General features: G+C 44.6%; 1 protein-coding gene across 1 annotated transcript in view; it reads left to right on the forward strand.

Annotated features, from left to right (window-relative positions):
• Window positions 1-9,956: 9,956 nt before the first annotated feature.
• The window catches only part of LIMA1 (LIM domain and actin binding 1), a 38,350-nt gene continuing 28,909 nt past the window's right edge, over window positions 9,957-19,397 (forward strand). The window contains exon 1 of the mRNA XM_065419445.1: window positions 9,957-10,026. The gene's annotated coding sequence lies outside the window, so the exon portion shown is untranslated. The remainder of the gene's footprint in view (window positions 10,027-19,397) is intronic.

Consider the following 19,397-nt stretch of genomic DNA (forward strand, 5'->3'; position numbering starts at 1 on the left):
CCTGCTGGGGAGAAGCAGGAATTGCTTGGGAAGGATTAAGCCTTAGGGAGTGGACTGATTTGGTGGGAAGAAGCCCTGAGGGAACTCAAGCCAAAGGTGGAGGCTCAGAATGAAAGTGTTGCCTCTATCAGACTTTAACTCCACTTCCAATATTAATAAATGAGACCCTGGATGGGGGGACTGTGTGGAGCTGTACAAAGTGTGATTATACTGTAGAGTGGAGCTGTGGCAAGGACTGTTGTAGAGAGAAGCTGCACCATCAAACAATCCCACAAGGGTCGTAACTGTAGCAAAGGTTTGCACAAAGCCTGTGGGAATGTCAGCTCTGTTTCTGGATCCGAGCTCCTGATGGATCATATGGTTGCATTTTCAGAAACTTCTATTACTGCTGGCGTAAATGGTTCACTTCCCAGGCAAAACCAGTCCCACTGCTGTGAGGTGGGTAACCCTGGCAGCCTTAAAGCTGATGAGCAGTAATTACAGTCTTGTTCCAACATAGTTTAGTACAAGGCAAACAGTTTAGAGGTCTGGCTCTGAGAGACAGCCCGGCAACAGCATTGAGCAATCAATCCACTTTGTCAGGTTCTGGGTACATCCAGCAATCTGGCAGTGCTGAAGTGTATATTCTGTGACAGATAAATTCAGTTTAATGGGTTTTCTCATCTTCTGCTCACTCTCCTCCCATGCCTCTGGACCACCCTCCTAAAACCACCACAGATGTACTAAGGGTTCTCTTTATCTGTTTAAAATGTATCTGTATAAAAAGTCTATATGGAGCAAGAGTGAGAGAATAATGAACTGGCTGGTGTGTATGTTCCCTATTGGTCTTTGCTGGATGGAATCAGAACAGTTCCATCCTGTGGCATAGGCCCTGTCCTGCTAGCAGCTGATGGAGATTCTCCCTTAGCTCAAGCTGGGCTTTTGGAGCAGGAGGAGCTGAGCTCTGTCCCCACTGCTGTTGTGAAATTCCAAATGGTCACAGTGTGCAGCACCATGACAACAGTGAAGTGCTTGTTATTCTGTGGGTGTAATTGACACCACTTTATCAATGGCAGAGTTATAATGATCTCATACCAATCCAGATGGCAAAATGGCTACATCTTGGACATTAAAATGGTAACTGATTTCTACCATGGGTGTGTTACAGTGTTAACGCTGGCTACAGAGTGGGGGGACAAAGGCCGAATGGCAGGGGCAGCATGACAGGAAGCATGCTCTGTTGCTGCCTGTGCTGTACCAGTTCTGCCTCTGACATACATCAGTCTCTGGGGCTGTTAATTCAGCAATGGCACTAAAACAGAAAAAGCAAAGACATTTAGAGACAGTGGGTTCCCCCTCAGTCCACTAACTAGGACAGCCAGTGGGAGTTTTTCAGTATCAAACACATCAGGAGCTACTCTCCAGTGCTCAGGAGTCAGGGCAGCTACAGTGCCCCTCTGCCTTCTACTTAGGTTTCATCCAGGTCTGAGAACACTGAGGGAGGGGAGAGGGGAGAAGTAAGTAGTGAAACATGTTGAGAGGGAGGCGTGGGGGCAGGAGGGACAGGAACTGCAGTTACCAGATGCTGACTCATCATGCTTTTCCTCTTGGACCTTGCACGGTGAGCAGCCAGGAGGGACATTAATGTTTAACTCCATTTAAGCTGATTTGACGAGGGGAAGGTGAAGAGTATTTCTCTCCCTGGAGCCACTGTGCTGTTTGTACCACAGATATGAGGGCCTGGTGGCTGAATGGGTTTTGTCATACAACATAATCCAAAGAGCACAATCCAGCTGATAAACTCCAGAAGGAAAGAGGGGAAATCAACAGCATTAACGCTTTGGCCTCCATTTTCACGGTTTACTGGCCACACAAATATAGCTGGAGGATAGACAGACAAACACTGTAAAGAAGAAAAGTAACGAAAAGCTCTCTTCGCTTGCCAGCAACCCACATTATCAATTATGCATCCGAAGAAGTGGGTTGTAGCCCACGAAAGCTTATGCTCTAATAAATTTGTTAGTCTCTAAGGTGCCACAAGTACTCCTGTTATTTTTGCACATTATCAATGATGATCCATTCAGAAACAGGACCCCCAGAACCACCTGAACCCCAGCCTTCTCTGGCTTGTAGCATTTACAGTGTGGAGATCGGAGCAGGGCTCACGGGCTGTGCTGCAGGACCCATTTCTGTGTGGCTTTCTTCGATAATGTGTGTCTCGGGAAAATAGCTCTCATTGTGCTGCAACTGGAAAGCGGTAATTGGGAAGTGCTGATTTTCATTCCATTGGAGGGACGAGGAGGACAGGGGGAAAAGTCAGGGATGTGTTCAATGTAGTAGGCGAAGTCCATGGGGTGGGGGTGAAGGCAATAACATAGTGTCTAACCAAGATCACCCTTCTTCCTTGGATTGTCGGTCACTTTTTCTCCACCTTGAATTCTTCTTCCCAAGGTGAATGAAATCCTCACCTGACAGCCTCAGTCAGAAGGCAGATCTAGTAGATAAAGCACAGGATTCGGAGAACTCCGAGTTCTGTTCCCAACTCTAACACTGACTTACTGTATAACCTTTGGCAAGTCACTTCCCCTTCCTGTCCATCAGAACGCCATTTGTAAAATGGGGATAATGTTGACCTGCCTCTCAGTCAATGATTGTTACTGAAGCACTCTGAGATCCATAGGTGGAAGTGCAGAGGCAAATCACTAGCGCAGGATTGTAATAAATCCGTGGCTAGCTAGGAGCCCTCTGTTGGGCACCACACTCTGGGAAAGATGTGGGGAAATTAGTGAAAGTCCAGAGGACAGCAACAAAAATGGTTAAAGATCTAGAAAACATGACCTGTAAGGAAAGATTGAAAAAAATTAGTTTGTTTAGTCTGAAGAAGAGAAGACTGAGGGGGGACATGATAACAGTGTTAAAGTACATAAAAGGTTGTTATAAAGAGGAGGGTGGTAAATAATTCTTTTTATCCATTGAGGACCAGGCAAGAAGTAATGGACTTAAATTGCAGCAAGGGAGATTTAAGTTAGACATTAGGAAAAACTTCCTAGTTGTAAGGGTAGTTAATCACTGGAACAAATTACCTAGGGAGGTTGTGGAATCTCCATCATTCTAGGTTAGACAAACATCTGTCAGGGATGGTATAGATAATACTTAGTCCTGCCTCAATTCAGGGGACTGGGCTAGATCACCTATTGAGGTGCCTTTCAGTCCTACATTTCTATGATTCTATGCTTGTCACAGTGCTGCTTGACACAGTCTCTTGGAACTTTGCAATGACAGAAATGGAACTCAAATTCCCCTTCTCCAAAAGCAAGAGCCCCTACCAAATGAGCTACAGAAGAATCACCATTAGCTGATAGCAGAATACAGCCTATGAGGGCACTCTTCAGTACTTATGTTGTTTATCTTTTCAAGTAGAGGCCACACACCAGCCAAGTCCTTGCAGGGTGTTTCTGTATTTCCTTTTTATTTGCATAAACCACAAATTTCAGCTGAAAACCCCTCCATGAAGGTGTTTGCGCCATTCACTCCCAGTTTGGTCCCCTCCCCTCCCCCTGCACTGCATACTGTGCATATGGACAAGGGATTAAAAGCAGAGCATAGAGAGATACAATGAACCACTGGGTTAAATGGAGATCCAATAGCCATTAACAGTGACTTGAGACATGTGGCATTAAGGAGGTAGTCGTTTATTAGAGATTTACTTCGGCCTCCGCTATAAAATGAAATGCGTACACTGGGAAAGAAATCAAAAGCTATGCCTGTCAGGCAGATCCGGCCTCTTTCTCAATCCCTCAGGAGGGCTGAGTGGAAAGGAATTCTGTAATTCATCATGTGAAAGTGACAGTATATGTTAGAGTTAAGGAGCCCATAGCAAGAAAGCACATGACAAAGGATGATTGGAACAGACTGGGGAACCTATCCGTCCATCCTTGCACTGTGACTCTGAAATGTTCTCTGTCTGAGGGAGGCTGGAATTCTTTCCCCAGGATGTAATAGTGGCTTTTGCTTTATTAACCTCTCACGTGACTGGATATCTCAGACCAAATCCTTCATATGAAGGCCTAATTCTGAGGCTCTTTACCCTGCTCTGCCAGTATAATCATCATTTAAACCCATTTTAAGGCCCTGCCACTATACAGCTAGAGAAGTTGTAAAGGGAACTTAATGTAAACGAGAATCAGCCCCTAATTAGTATTTATTCAATCAAACCTCCTAAAATCTGCCTTGAGTTACACCCCTGTAAATCTGGAGTAACTCTAATGTTACTCTAGATTTGCAGGGTAAATATGGGATCAAGATGATCGTGGCAGATACGGGGCCAGCTTTCTGCTCTCTGTTATGCCCGAGCAGCAGTGCTGCAGTCAAGAATCTGGCTTGTGATAATATACAATGACTTTTGTATGTATTGCAATCAGTTAACTGGTTTGACTGTAAGATGCCATTGAACTTTTTCTCAATTGATTTTAGCTGGTAAAATTAAGATGTTGGTTAATATTGCATTCTTGTAAGGAACGGTGGGCGGGGGCATACCCTATTTGCCTGAGTGTGGACTGAATAAGGACACTAGGATCTGATCCTGTGCTTGCTCTTTTATCTATGCTCCATAAAGAGTCAGTTTTAACTTCTTACACTTGTTTTCTGGAGCACTATGTTTCCATCCTGCCTAGAACCTCTGATCTTCAGTCCCAAATCTGCACATGCTTTTCTGACATATGAGCTGTGTGAGAACTCTCCTGGGACTTTTTATACAGCCCTCCTGATTGCCACTGTAATGGTTGTTATGCTTGTTTTTCTGTTGCCTTGGCTCCATAAAAAGAGGAATGTACATACTGATAGAGACTGCTTGGAAATAAAGTAAAATTCCACTTTAGTCACTGATTAAACCAGTGTTGGGAGGGACTTTTATGAAGTTAATTGACTGGGTGTAGTTCTAAGAAACAGAAAGGGCATCTAGGTGTTAGCACTGGCCATATCACTGAATGCTGCCCTCAAATCATAGCTGCCCAATTTTGCAGCATGCTGAGACCATCTTATAGGGAGCTGAACAGCCTCAACAACTGATTGGGAATCAATGAAAGGACTCAGCCTCCATCACAGAGTGCCAGCATATGTCAGGATTGACCCTAGGTGAAATATTAAACAGACTGTTGAGACAAAAATAAATATTGGTCTTGATTCTCCTCTCCCATGCCAATTAGGAAAAACTCTACTGAAGTCGATTGAATTCCACTGCTCTAAGAGTAATGTAAGAGGAGAATCCAGCCCAATTTAAAAAAACAAAACCCTGTTCCTATGTTACTGACTATACCTGAGATTGTTAATCCAGAAAGAATGGTTAAAATCTCACTGAGTTTTCACCATTTATGATGATGTCATAAACAGATGGCCTGTTAGAGATTCATTAAAATAATTTATGAAAACAAATGAACATCACAGACACTTTAAATTAAATTACATTAAAGCATGCAGTGCAAATTATACATATACCTCATCTAGGTAACCTTGTGTCTTGTTATGGCTGCCTCCTTGCAGCCCCTCACCCCCTTCTTGTTGTGTGCCATGTCCCTTGTCACATCGATTTAGGTCCTGATCCTGCAAGCAGCTCTGGACAGATCTCTGCGCCCTCATGGAGCTCTTTTGAAGTCAATAGGGCTCCACATGGATGGAGAAGTCTACACATGTTGTACTATCATCAGGATTGGGGCTTTAGACTGTAAATTCTTTGGAACTGGGACTGACTTTTAATATATGTTTATATAATGGCCTGGAGTCCTAATTCTGATTGTGGCCTCTGAATGCTACTGTAATGCAAATAAGTAATGTGCTAAAAAGTATGTTTATCTTTTACTATTTGAGCAGTGAAACTAAACTCGCCAATTTCACTTTCTGGTTCTTGTGCACTATCTCAAGTACCTTCTGTTTGGATTCCCAACACTGCAGAGGAATCCTTAAATAAAAGATAATTATTTTAATTACAATGCTTAAAAATAATAACTTCTACATTTTTATATTTAAGGAGAATCATGGACTACTGCGCTCAGGGGAGGGGGTAAAATGGGATCCAGTGGGAGCCACCCCTCCTCCCAGCATCCCACTGGATCCACAACTGTTGGGGAAACCCAACAATTCTTGGGGCACTGGGACCCAGATGGTACCGCCCCTCCCTCCATGTGGGCTTTGGAGAAGACAGCAGAGAGGAGCCAGCCAGAGACTCCAACCAGTAGGGACAGAAGCAGCCAAAGCAGGGGGATCTTTGGTCCTGGGGACATGTGGAGAAGTTTCCACCGTTTTGATTGGACTTTCTCTGTGCTGTGCTTCAGCTCCCCTACACCTTCAGTCTCTTCACTTCAGCTTTACTCTAGACCTGACCCTATTATCCTTTTCTCCCCTGCCCTGTCCCCCTCACCTCTTCCCTTTTCTTCCCATTTAGCTGATCCCCTCCTGAATAAACTCCCCTGCCCCAAAACAGTGATGGAATTTATATGCCATTTGCTGACATCACATTGTTCACTCTGCAGGGGTGTTCTACCCCTTCCCTGATCCTGTGTCTGTCTTGTCTATTTGGACTGTAAACTCTTCAGGGCAGCAACCACCTGTTACTGTGTGTTCATAGAGCACCTAGCACAAGGGGCCCCACTCTAGGTTGGCCCTTAAACATTACCATAATATACATTATTAATTATTAATAATCATAATAATAATAATAGAAGATGGATGCACAGATAAATGCAATCCCCATGGAAAAAATGTTCTTAAATTGGAGTTATTTGTTGAAGTAATTAATATAATATTATTATTAATGTAACCTTTAATTAAAATACATAACTACAGCATTACCATTGAAGAATGTATACATTAGGAAGACAGGAAATGACCAACTAAGGTAACTTACATAAACATGCTATTTCCTTTACATTTCGTACATGTAATTAATAAGATTGACTTGAGCAAGTTTACCTTACAGATGCCGGTAACAGCCGCGACCTTCCTCCATCAAGACATTCTTACAAATGCTTTCAACATATAGATCACCCGTCTGTGTGTGTGTGTATTTGGTGATGTGTCTATCTTCTGTGTCAGAGTTCAGGTTGTTATTGGACTATGTAAGGTGCACATTTCAATACTGATATTACTGTAATTAATGTAAACTAGCTAGTAATTTCCTGTCCTCTTAGTGATTCGGGTGTGTAATGGTCTGTATTGTGTCTGAGTTACATTCATTTCTTCAACAACCTTAAGTCTAAGTTAACAAAGATTTTTGTGTGGGGGAATTTCCCTGTGTTTGTAAAATAAATAAAAGGATCCTTGAAAGCTTCAGTTGGGTTGGCACAGGAAACGTTTGCCCCATCTAGGTCCCACTGGTGCTACAGAAATAATAATAATTTGAGGTGGGATTTTCAAAGGAGTCTGATGACTTTTCCACACTCAGAGTTGCACCAGTTCAACCAAATATGTGATTTTAAGCCCATTTGATTAAACTGATGCAAAAGGCTCTGAGAATGCTCTTATTTTGGTTTAAGCAGGCTTATATCAATTTAGTTTAAGTTGGTTAGGAACAGGTTTAAGCTAAACTGAAAGAACCTGCTCTTAGGATGAAATAAGAGCATCCACATGGGTTTGGATCAATTTATCTAAACCAGTTAAAATGTGTGTGTAGACGAGGGTTAGAGAATCAATGTGTGAGATTATAATGCTAGTGAAAGATGCCAAATTAACAGCCCTGGAGACAAATTTGTCTCTTTATCTGCAGGACAGGCATGCATGGAACACAGCAAGGCAAGCTCCTCTCCTGCCCCCGCACTGCCCGTGGTCCTCAGCCCCACCCTGGCAGGACCACATCTAGGTAGGAGAGGGGACTTTCCTCTCCCTGTCTACATTCAGCCCTTGGTTTCTTCTCTTAGGGTATGTCTCCACTGCAGTCTGCAGAGTTAACCCAGGTGACCAGCACCTGGGTTAGCCTGGTCCTGATGTGAGCAACCCCTCTGCAAAGCACACTGGAATTGTTGCATCCACACTGGTGCTGCATACACTTGTGTGAGGCATTCAGACATCTGCAATCATGTTCTCTGCTTCTTAGCATGCACTAAGCTGTGTCACTCTATACATTATTTTGCACTGTATTGTGGGAGAACTTGTCTGTCCTTCGTGGGCCTCTCTGTGGAAGTGCCCTTAGCTCACCAATCCAGAAAGGCGAACCACTCCCAGCTTGGCATGCTCTAGACTTCTGTCCATGGCCTCTTTTCCAGCCGGTGGTAAGGCATAGATACAACTCAGAATAATGACCTGTTCTAACTGTTGGCATTAATGTAATTCTCATTTTGGAACCAGGAGGCAGACACAGGGCATGAGACACGCGGGGTCATTTTGGCAGCAGCCTGTTGCCCTGAGAAAGTGGTAGTGTGCCTTGCTAAGGAGATCATGCAGACATGGAGCAGTGAAGACAACTGATGCACGTTTTAATAGCTGTAAATCCTCCTATGCTGAATGATAGTTCTGGAGCAGGGCCACAAGCACAGAGTGATGGAATCACATTGTCACATAGGCCTGGGACAACCAGCAATGGACCCAGAATTTCTGCACGAGGAAGGCCACCTTAGACTCCCAGCCAGGATGCCTGTGTTGGGGAGATTTGGAGCAGGGCAGACTAAACTTTATTTTTATTATTGATTTGGGCCTTTCCATTTATAACCGACAGAGAATGAAGAACTAGAGCAAAAGGGCAGCGAAACCTATGCCAAGGTTTTTATATAGATAAACATCTTGAGGAGCCTGAAGAGAGAGCACACACATACCATGCTAATGAAGATACACAAAACTGCCAACGTCTCAGTATTTAGTATAGGGAGAGGAATGCAGATTATCTCGTTTGGCTGCTAGAGAACTATCTACTTACAAGCAGAAAATTAAAAGCATCCAGCTGGCTACACAATCACTCAGCCTCAGTTTTCTCTGATGTGCAGTTATTTTTTCCACTCTGAATGCTACCTCCTCAAAGCTAATGAACCAATAAATAAAAGGTGGGAGATCATCTTTATTCATGGTTACTACTATCAGGCATTAGAGCAGCATTCCTTATGGTTTATAGTATTACTATTATTATTTATTTGTTTTATGGTAGCATGTGGAGCCCCACTCTTAACTGCATGGTGCTAGATGCTGCCCCCACACAGAGAGTTTCTGTGCAGAAGAGTTTACGATCTAAATAGGCAAGACAGACAAAGAATGGGAAAAAGGAAATATAATTATCTCCATTTTACAGGTGGGGAAATGGAGGCAGAGCTTGTGTGACTGGAAAAGAGCTGTGTAGCTCAAAAGTTTATCTCGCTCACCAACAGAAGTTGGTCCAATAAAAAGTATTACCTCACCCACCTTGGCCCAAGATCACACAGGGAAGCTGTGGCAGAACTGGGAACAGTGTCTCAATTTCCCCAAATCCAGTTGTTTATATGAGGGATTTGCACGAGGGCAGCTATATTGGTACAAAAATTCCCTAGTGCAGGCAGGGCCTCCTCTGCCTCCTAGTGCTGCTGACTTTCCGCATTTTGGTGCAAAACCATTGATCATTCCAGGGCCACCTGGCACCAGGATTGGGGCTATCGTGAGCAGAGCTAGGCTAAGGACACAATCCATGAATCCAGAAACCCTCCTGTTAACCCTGGTGACCCTCTATGAAAGCTCGGTGTCAGGCCTCGTGTGTCAGGCAGCACGCAGCTAGGGGACACTCAGTCCTCTACAAGGGGAGAGGAACAGAACAGGGGGAGATTACTGCGCATGTGCACAGAAGCTTTGCCAAAGAGGGGCGAGGGGACAAATGCGCATGCGCACCTAGGGAGAGCGCCGGCGAGGTGGGCGCATGCGCGCAGGAGGACCCGGCCAGGGAGACGGGGCGTGGCTAAGGCTTCTGGTTGGGGGTGGCTAGCGCCAGGAGGGGGTGTGGCCAAAGCTCCCCTGGCGAAGCTACCTCCGCTGCTCTAGGTGCCGCCGCCGTCTCCTCAGCAGCGACAGGTGCGCGGTGCTGGTCCCGGTCGCCGCCCGGCACAGGTGGGTCGTCGCGGGCGCTGGGGCCGCTTGGCCCGGTTCGGAGCCGCCTGGTTTCCCCGCAGGGGTCCGGTCCCCTGCTTGCTGCGGCGCCTGGGTCGGGTCCGGCCGAGGAACTGGGTCCCGCTCCGGCTCCCGCCGTCCCTGGCCGGGCCGGTTCCCTCCCAGACACCCCCCGGCGGCGGGTTCGGATCCCGAGGCGGGCGGGTTCGGCCCGTCGGAGCCCGGATTCCCTCCGCGGTTCTGGCCCAGGCCGGCTCCCCGCGCAGCCCCTGAGGAGCGGTGTCGCCGGGGCCGGGTTGTGGGGCTGGGGCGCCCCGGGCCTTGCCCCCCCCCCCCGGCTCCTATCCCTGTGGCCTGCCGGGCCGACCTGCCCCCGTGCCCTGAGCGCCCTGCCGGCAGCCGCCCCAGGGGCTGAAGCCACGCTCCCCTGCCTGCCTGGCGGGCTCCCTTGGCGGGGCAGGCGCTGGCTCGGTCCCCTCCCGCAAGCACCTGTCCTAGGGGTCCGCTCCTACGGGTGTGGGAGGGCAGCCCCGGAGGCAGGCGGATCTGACAGGGCAGCCAGATGTGAGACGTAACCGCGCTTGTGCACCTGCCAGAGGCGCATGAATACGCACTGACATATGCCTTTTAAACCGTGGGTGTGCCTGGAGAGCTTGAGACGGGCTTGATCAAAACTGTATGCCTGCTTTATGCCCTGGATTCATTTCCTGCCCCACCTGAGTCCTGGAAATCTACTCGGTGAGCCCTAGGAGGAAGAAGCCGCTATTCATGTCCACAGTGGGAATTTTCTGTGGAATGGAAGCTGGATATGTGACCCTTTGCTTGCTTTAGCTAGTTTAAAAAACTAAAAGTTTGTACTGCTCTAAAGCTGTGCTGTTATAGTAAATCAATGCCCTTAAGAGCTTTTGCTGTATAAAGTTCTCACAACTGCATAAATCTTGGATAGATTTGCCACCTCCATGTTCAAATTGAAACAAAATTGAAATGGCTTCTTCATATTGTTACCCTGTTTGGCCTTAGTGGCTAGCTTAAAAAAACTCTGGAGTCTAGTAGGTGGTTCTAATTGGGTGTAGAAATTGGTGATAGTCAGGTATTTCTTTAATGTACTCTTCTTTATTTACAAAGAATGTATAAAGAATCAAGAAGTAGAAACCACTTTTTTTTTTAACTCACAGCCCCAAGCAGCCTGTACCCCAACCCAAAAACTTCTCCCCAGGTTTCTTCTAGGGTCAGCTGCATTCTTTCAACTGCTCTTTCCAGCTGTCTTTCACTCTCTCTTTTTCTAGTTTGTCTGTTTTGCCTTCCCATACATGTACCACCTACCCAAAACAGTACTCAGCAAAAGCTCCTTGGTGGGTTCACATTTCTTTTGTTTTAGGTGGGGGTTTATCCTTGGAGTAATGGTAATTGAAAGGCGTGAACTCACCAATCAGTCTCAATGAGGTCATCATATAAATTGTCTGATCACCTGTGTTTATTTTCTTCTCTTCTGTGCTATGCAGTATTGAAAATTCAGCAATGAAAGTTGTTTGTTCCCATCTTTCAAAGAAATGAAAGGTGTCTGATGGCATCTTGATATGTTTGTGGAGAGCCTGTTTTATATAGGCTGCTAACAAATGTTTAGTAATGGGCATGGTACAGTCTTCACGTTCTTTCAGTATATGCCCTAAATACTAGGTGAACTCTTTGAAATGCAATTTAAGAAAAAAGCCCCAGTAATAATTATTTTGCTGTTACAAGCCTCTCACCACCATTAAAGAGGAAAAATGTTTAGGGTTATCCTCCCTTCTCCAGCTTTGGTACAAATCTGGACCACAGTATCTTCGTGTGCTACAGTGTATGGTAACTTTACACAGAAACTACAAGGTGGTTATTTCAAGTGACTTGTTCATGGCCATCTGTCCTCCTCAAGTGTGGACTTATTTGTTTGGGGTAGGAAGTCAAGGAATAGTTCTGAATTTTGAATTGAGTGGTTAGAAAACTGAAAATTTATCTTCAAAAATTAAAAACAAGAAAACATTCAGATTAACCTGCCACAATCCCAGGAAATAGTGCAGTTAGCATTTTGTCCTGTTCTGGAATATTATGTTTGTGGTGTCTTCAGATCTAATTCTGACTGCAGACTTTGATCTTATTCCATTAGTTGAAAGATTAGACCAGGGGTAGGCAACCTATGGCACGTGTGCCGAAGGCGGCACGCAAGCTGATTTTCAGTGGCACTCACATTGCCCGGGTCCTGGCCACCGGTTCGGAGGGCTCTGCATTTTAATTTAATTTTAAATGAAGCTTCTAAAACATTTTAAAAACCTAATTTACTTTACATACAATAATAGTTTAGTTATATATTATAGACTTATAGAAAGAGACCTTCTAAAAACGTTAAAATTTATTACTGGCACGTGAAATCTTAAATTAGAGTGAATAAATGAAGACTTGGCACACCACTTCTGAAAGGTTGCCAACCCCTGGATTAGACTGTATAGTGAACCCAAAGAACCTTATTCTTTCAGAATTTCTCAAGTGAGAGGTAACTTTTAGTTCAAGCGACTATGTTATGGTAGTGCACAGAATTTTTAAAGTAAGCTCTATAGAGAGAATTCTGCTGTTGTGGTGATAAGTATAGAATCTTAATTTGTCTTCTATAAACAGTATCATAGCTGGTATCTTTATCAGCTTAGGAGCACCTGTACCTCCATTGTTCTTCCTTGGGCAGTAGGAATATTTCTAAAATTCCTACTGTATCTACTTTAATAAACTTCTGTTAGAAAGTCAGTGATCAACAGGTGTATCTCTCTGTATTTTTAGCTTGACCAACTTGTAAACTAGCATTCAACCAATGAAATTAAATATTAATTTTGTTTAGAGGATGGTCTTTTGTGTGTGTGTGTGTGTGTGTGTGTGTGTGTGTGTGTGTGTGAGATGTGCAGTGCCCCCAGTGGTTCACTAGAATGTGACAACAAATATATTTATAATAATTGGTCTGATATTTTTTAGGGTGACAGTATCGGTTAAAAATGTAATTTTTACATGTTCAACTTTGAACTGAATATTTGAATTGTACAAGCAAAGCCTATTCCTAAAGGAGCTTGAATTTTAGGCTACACAACTCCAGCTATGTGAATAACATAGCTGGAGTTGACGTACCTTAGGTCGAGTTACCGCGGGGTCTACACTGTGGGGGGAGTTTCTCCCGTCGACTTACCTTACTCTTCTCATCAGGGGTAGAGTACAGGGGTCGACTGGAGAGCGATCTGCTGTCGATTTGGTGGGTCTTCACTAGAGCCTCGATCCCGGCTGTAGTGTAGACTTGCCCTTAGTAAATGTGAAGAAGCTTAATGAGAGGTTGTGGTAGCTACTGCTACTTCAGTGAGCTATTGGCACTGAAGCCAATAGCTTGGTAGCTAGACAGTTAAGAGTCTTGAGTCTCTGAGCCCCAGGCAGCATCAGGTATTTGTGTTGATGCAGATGTCTGAGCTTTTTACCAAAGAACACTTCGTATGAAAATAAGTCCATTATTCCATTATTCAGTATGTTAAATGACCTCTCATATTTGAATATTTTCCCGCTGATTTAACATACGTTTATTAGATCACTTGTCTGGTCTTAACAGCAAATGCTTGTACTACCTCCGAGTTTTAAATCTAGGTTTTTACATCATGTTTAAAATAAGAATTGTGAATGACAACTTTCTGGGAATGGCATTCTGAGCAGTAAATATCTGGGACTTAGGTGCTATTATTTCTGAGAAAATGGCTTCAAAATCTCTGTAGATCAGAAAACTGGCAGGGAGATGTTTGTTTCTGTATTGTATGGTGCCAAAGTTCAGCAAAATGACCTGGTGTTTTGTATCTCTTGTTTGTTACATGCCCAGCTATTTTTCTTCATACGATGACCTAATGCAGGGGCAGGCAAACTTTTTGGCCTGAGGGCCGCATCGGTTTCATAAATTGTATGGAGGGCCAGTTAGGGGAGGGGATTGTGGCCTGGCCCCCACCTCCTATCTGCCTCCCCCAGGACCCCTGCCCCATCCAACCCCCCCATTCCCTGATGGCTCCTCTGGGACCCCTGCCCCATCCACTCACCCCCGCTCCTTGTCCCCTGACCGCCCTCGGACCCCTGCCGCCCCATCCAACCCCTCCTCTCATTCCTGATGCCGCCCCCCCTCCCAGGACCCCTGCCCCCATTCAACCACCCCTTCTCCCTGTCCCCTAACTGTCCCCAGAACCCCTGCCACCCAATCCAACCCCCCTCCTTCCTGACTGCCCCCCCAGACCCCTGCCCCCATTCAACCCCCTGTTCCTCCCCCGACCACCCTGACCCCTATCCACACCCACACCCTCTGACCACCACCCCAAACTCCCTTGGCCTCTATCCTACCCCCCCACTCCCTGGACCCTTACCGTGCTGCCTGGAGCACCGGTGGCTTGCGGCGCTATGGCTGCGTTACCCAGCTGGAGCCGGGCCATGTCGCTGCCGCCACCACGCAGCACAGAGACCGGGTCAGGCCGGGCTCTGCAGCTGTGCTGCCCCAGGAGCTCACAGCCCCGCTGCCCAGAGCATTGCGCCAGTGGCGGAGCGAGCAAGCTGAGTCTGCGGGGGAGAGGGGACAGCAGGGGAGGGGCCGGGGGCTAGCCTCCCGGGCAAGGAGCTCGGGGGCCGGGCAGGACTGTCCCGCGGGCCACATCCGGCCATAGTTTGCCCACCTCTGACCTAATAAGTAGTAATCCTGATAAGTTACTATTTAGATGACAACCAAATGAACTTCTAAAAATCCTAGTACCTTCCTGTGAGTGCAAAAAGATACGACGCTGAGCAACATACATTAAACCTGAAAGTGCATCTACTGCCTATAACTGTTGACCCAAAGAAGAGCTCTGTGTAAGCATGAAAGCTTGTCACTCTCTCCAACAGAGGTTGGTCCAATAAAAGATACTACCTCACCCACATGGTCTCCCTAATATCCTGGCATCAACATGGCTACCATATAGGTTATCATCAGAAAAATAAACTTACAGAAGTGCAAATTTTAGAGGTGTATATTTTATTTTGATTAAAAAAAAAAAAGATTTTGGGTAATGAATTGGTAGATTAGTGGGTCATCAATGGGATGATTTAATTGGTGTTGGTCCTGCTTTGAGCAGGGGGTTGGACTAGATGACCTCCTGAGGTCTCTTCCAACCCTAATCATCAGGGCCGGCTCCAGGCACCAGCTTAACAAGCAGGTGCTTGGGGCGGCCAAGGGAGAGGGGCGGCACCTGCGGCAATTCGGGGGCGGCAGGTCCCTCGCTCCCTCTAGGAGCGAAGGACCTGCCGCTGAACTGCCGCCGCCGATCGTGGCGTTTTTTTTGTTTTGTTTTTTTTCCCCAATTGCCGCCGCCGATCGCAATCGCAGCTTTTTTTTTTTTTGCTTGGGGCGGCAGAAATGCTGGAGCCGGCCCTGCTAATCATCTATGATTCTATGATCAGTGTATACCTCTGCTCTGCTCAGTTGATTTTACTTTGTTGGTCCCACTGCTCAGCTCTGATGTCCCTTTTGCTGTTAACTAATGAGCTGTTACAGCAGATGCTTCTTTTTGCAGACACCTCAATATAAATATCTTTAAAAACAAACCACTCAGTCCTACTTTGAGGCAGCTAACTAATAGGGAGTCGAATCTGTGTATAAATACTTTCTCTAGCTCTTCCAACATATATGTGGGTTTTACTCTACTATGGTAAATGTAAAGTTTTAATTTACACTGGCTGTGATGCAAATGGTGAAGTTTAGCTATGGCTGATGCACCATTTTCTACTCCACCTTTTGGTAAATTGTCATGAAGACTTGCCAGGTTCCAAATATTCTCATCCGCCCTTCCACAATGATGATAAAAGTGCTAGTTTACTAACCCATTTAACTCCCCCCCTCCCCCCAACACTAACTCAGCTCAAGATTAATTTTGCAAGGCTCTTTTAATAGTTATCTTAGTTTGAGTGATTAGCGTATTAGACAGTTATAATGCTATTTCAGAGTTCTAGCTATCATTACATAAAACAAACTAAAATATTCACTAAACCTGTAATCTTGTAGAGACTTGTATGTTCTTAACTTCATGTACTATGAGTAGTCCTATTCAAGTCAGATGTTCCGGTGTCTGAGCTAGTTTCCTCTTGAGGTGGCATTGCAGTGGCGTGGCAGGGAACCTGCTTTTCTCAGTTCAGAGAAGTCCATGGTACCAAGCTTGGATCTGACCGGAATTATGCACCCACCTGGTTCCATATATGGTACCATCTTACTCCAGAACTGTAGTTTCCATGCCAGTGAGGGCTCATTATCCAAGAGGAGAATACTCCAGAGAGAACTTTAGATCTCCTCCAACAGATCCAAAGGGAGTAATTGGGGTGCTTTCCTTACCTCCATCCCAGGAGCATGGTTCTGTAACCCCTAAAATCTGTTTTGATTATTTTCATGGGATACCGTCACAAGGTGATAACCCCATTGGCATAGTTAGTCATGCTTGGGAGACTCATTTTGTAGAGAATCTCTTACTGGACTAGGCTAATAGGTTAGTCTTATGGTCCTTCGGAGCCCTTTTAAAGAAGGCCTTGCAGTTGTTACAGATTTTACTTGAGTGCCTTTCCACAACATGCAAGAGGAATTTCTCATTGTGGTCTGAGGCAGAATACAGTTTATTGTCCAAGAGGAACATTTCTTAAATCCTCGTTCTTGCTATTGCGACTCTTGTTTTATAAGACTAGTCAACCATGTTGGACAAAACTCAAGGAAACTCAGAACTACGTTATCAAAAATACAACAAAACAGTTGAAAAGCTAAAATAAACACTTGTAATCTTTAATGCTAACAATGTAAATTATTTACAGCCAGATTTGAATGGAGCAGGGAAGAAGTTGGTTCCATGACTCGTCAGGCAGATATAAAGGAGCTGATGAGGCAGGTTATTTATGTACTCTCCCTATGGAATGTGTAGCTTGAGGGAATTTCTCATGCCTCCTATCAGGCAAATACTGCTCAAAAAGGTTCCATAACCATGCAGCTGGACACATGACTTCTACAGGGGACTGTGGAGGCAAATACATTTGGAGTACAGACATTGCTGCTGGCAAGTAACCCCTTTATTATCTACACTTCTGCATGTCTCTGGGTGCCTTGTCTGTGTCCTTTAGCTTGTGAATCTCTGGGGCAGAGAATGTGTGTGTATTGTGCAGCACAGAGCATGTTTGTACAAAACAGATAGTAAACTAATACTCATAGTAGTCAATTAATATTGCTTTCTGGAAGTGGTCTGGAATGAATTACCCAGAAGGGGCTAGGAAGTAGCATGGATGCTTTAGAAACATGATGAATCTTTAAACAAAGTAAGATATTGGAAGGTGTTAAGAATATGGAAACACAGGTTTGTTAACATCTTCATGACAACTTCCATTGTGTGTGTGTGTGTGTGTGCGCACGCACCCTGTAGCCATTCAAGATTAAGCAGGCTACTTTGTTTCAGTTATGAAAAAAATTAACAGCGATTGCTCCCATTATGGAAGAGATGTTTGCTGGAATGAGTCATGATTGTTTTAACACAGATGTGACTGTAGGTAAAGGAGTGGTATCTGAAATATAATGCATGTGTTATCTGCTGGAAGTCAAAATTCTGTTCGCTTACCTTTGATAGTAATAATGTTAGTGCTTAAAACAAGGTGTGGTGTTTAAACATTCCTGTTTACTTTCAACTTCCCTTGCATATTCTTTCTGTTACAACAGTGCAGCATCTTAATGTCCGTGTCAGCTGGCCACCTCATCTTGGTAACCGGATTTTCCCGTAAATGATCTGACCTTCTGATCTTCAATAAATTAAAAATTGGAAAAGTCTTTTTGTATACATCTTAATTGCTTAAAATATGAACTAACTCCACTCTTGTCACTATTCCACCGAATTGTATACCCAAACCAGGGTGAAAATGCAAAATTACATAATAGAATTAACTGAAAGTGAAATACAGCTTTGTTACATGCTCCCTGTTTAGAGCATGTCAGTCATGTTCAGCTAACATTAGACAGCAGGCTTAATCCTGTGAAGCACAGGTATGTTGCATTACATGTAAAAGTGCAAGGTACAAAGCATGGAGAAACTGATCCTGTTTTTAACAAGCATTTCTGTGTAGTTAAGAGAGGGATATATTAGCACATGGATTACACTTACACCCAAATCTCAGCTATGCCTATTCACTGTTTATTGTTTACTTGGCATTACTGGAAGGAAGGGAACAGACTAACTGGTGACTAGAGACTCTGCTACAATGAAATTTTCTTTGGTTATAGCCATACATAAAACGGCATTATTCCCGTGCAAACAGTGGCCTTGTCTGTCTATGCTGCAGCTTGCACAAAAGCAGCTACTCAGTGATGGCTGTAATTGAGGAAAATCTCTTGGTGTAGACAAGGCCTTGTTAATTTGGAGGAATGTATCTAGAACTTAAAAAAAGAACAGGAGTACTTGTGGCACCTTAGAGACTAACAAATTTATTTGAGCATAAGCTTTCGTGGGCTACAGCCCACTTCTTCGGATGCATCCCTGAAAAGGATGCATCCGAAGAAGTGGGCTGTAGCCCACGAAAGCTTATGCTCAAATAAATTTGTTAGTCTCTAAGGTGCCACAAGTACTCCTGTTCTTTTTGCGGATACAGACTAACACGGCTGCTACGCTGAAACCTATCTAGAACTTGTGCACCTTTTAACCTCCACTTACACTGGAGCACAGCAGCCTTGCCGTAGCAAGGCCTTAATGTCTATAGACATTTAGTGCAAAATTATTTGTGTATGGAAGAATCTTGCTGCTAAGTGGTTTGCTATCAAGTGGGCTTCGCTACATGCTTCCTTTCTGTGCTAGAAAGGGCTCTTACAGGCTAGTTTCACTGGATTTTCAGTGCATCATGAGACGAGACTTTATAAGCAAGTACTTTGAGTAACTTTTCATCTTGTGAACACATGCACTGTCTGCCCTAACTATGCAAAGATGTTTCAGAATACGTAGTTTGGAAAGTGTCAAGAGACTGACATCAGTAATATCAAATCCATCCAGAACTGAAATTACAGTCATAGGCCCCTTTATGACCCTTTTCAGGGATTTGAAACTTGGCCCTTGAAAATTTCAGCTGGACATAAAAAGTCTCTGAGGTTTGGCACAGTAGTAAGTTACACAGTAATTCCTTGTTTATTCTCCTCCCCCCCCCCCCCCGCCCTTCTTCTTATTATTTTTTTTTTCACTTCTACCATTTGAGGAACCAGTAGTATGCTTTTTGTTGTTGTTGTTTGGTTTGTTTGTTTGTTTGTTTTTACTGTTTGATATTGTGGCTAATAGGAAGTTTTGCTTTCATATGCAAACTCT

The sequence above is a fragment of the Emys orbicularis genome, chromosome 19, assembly GCF_028017835.1.
Source record: "Emys orbicularis isolate rEmyOrb1 chromosome 19, rEmyOrb1.hap1, whole genome shotgun sequence".
Taxonomy (NCBI): Eukaryota; Metazoa; Chordata; order Testudines; family Emydidae; genus Emys; species Emys orbicularis.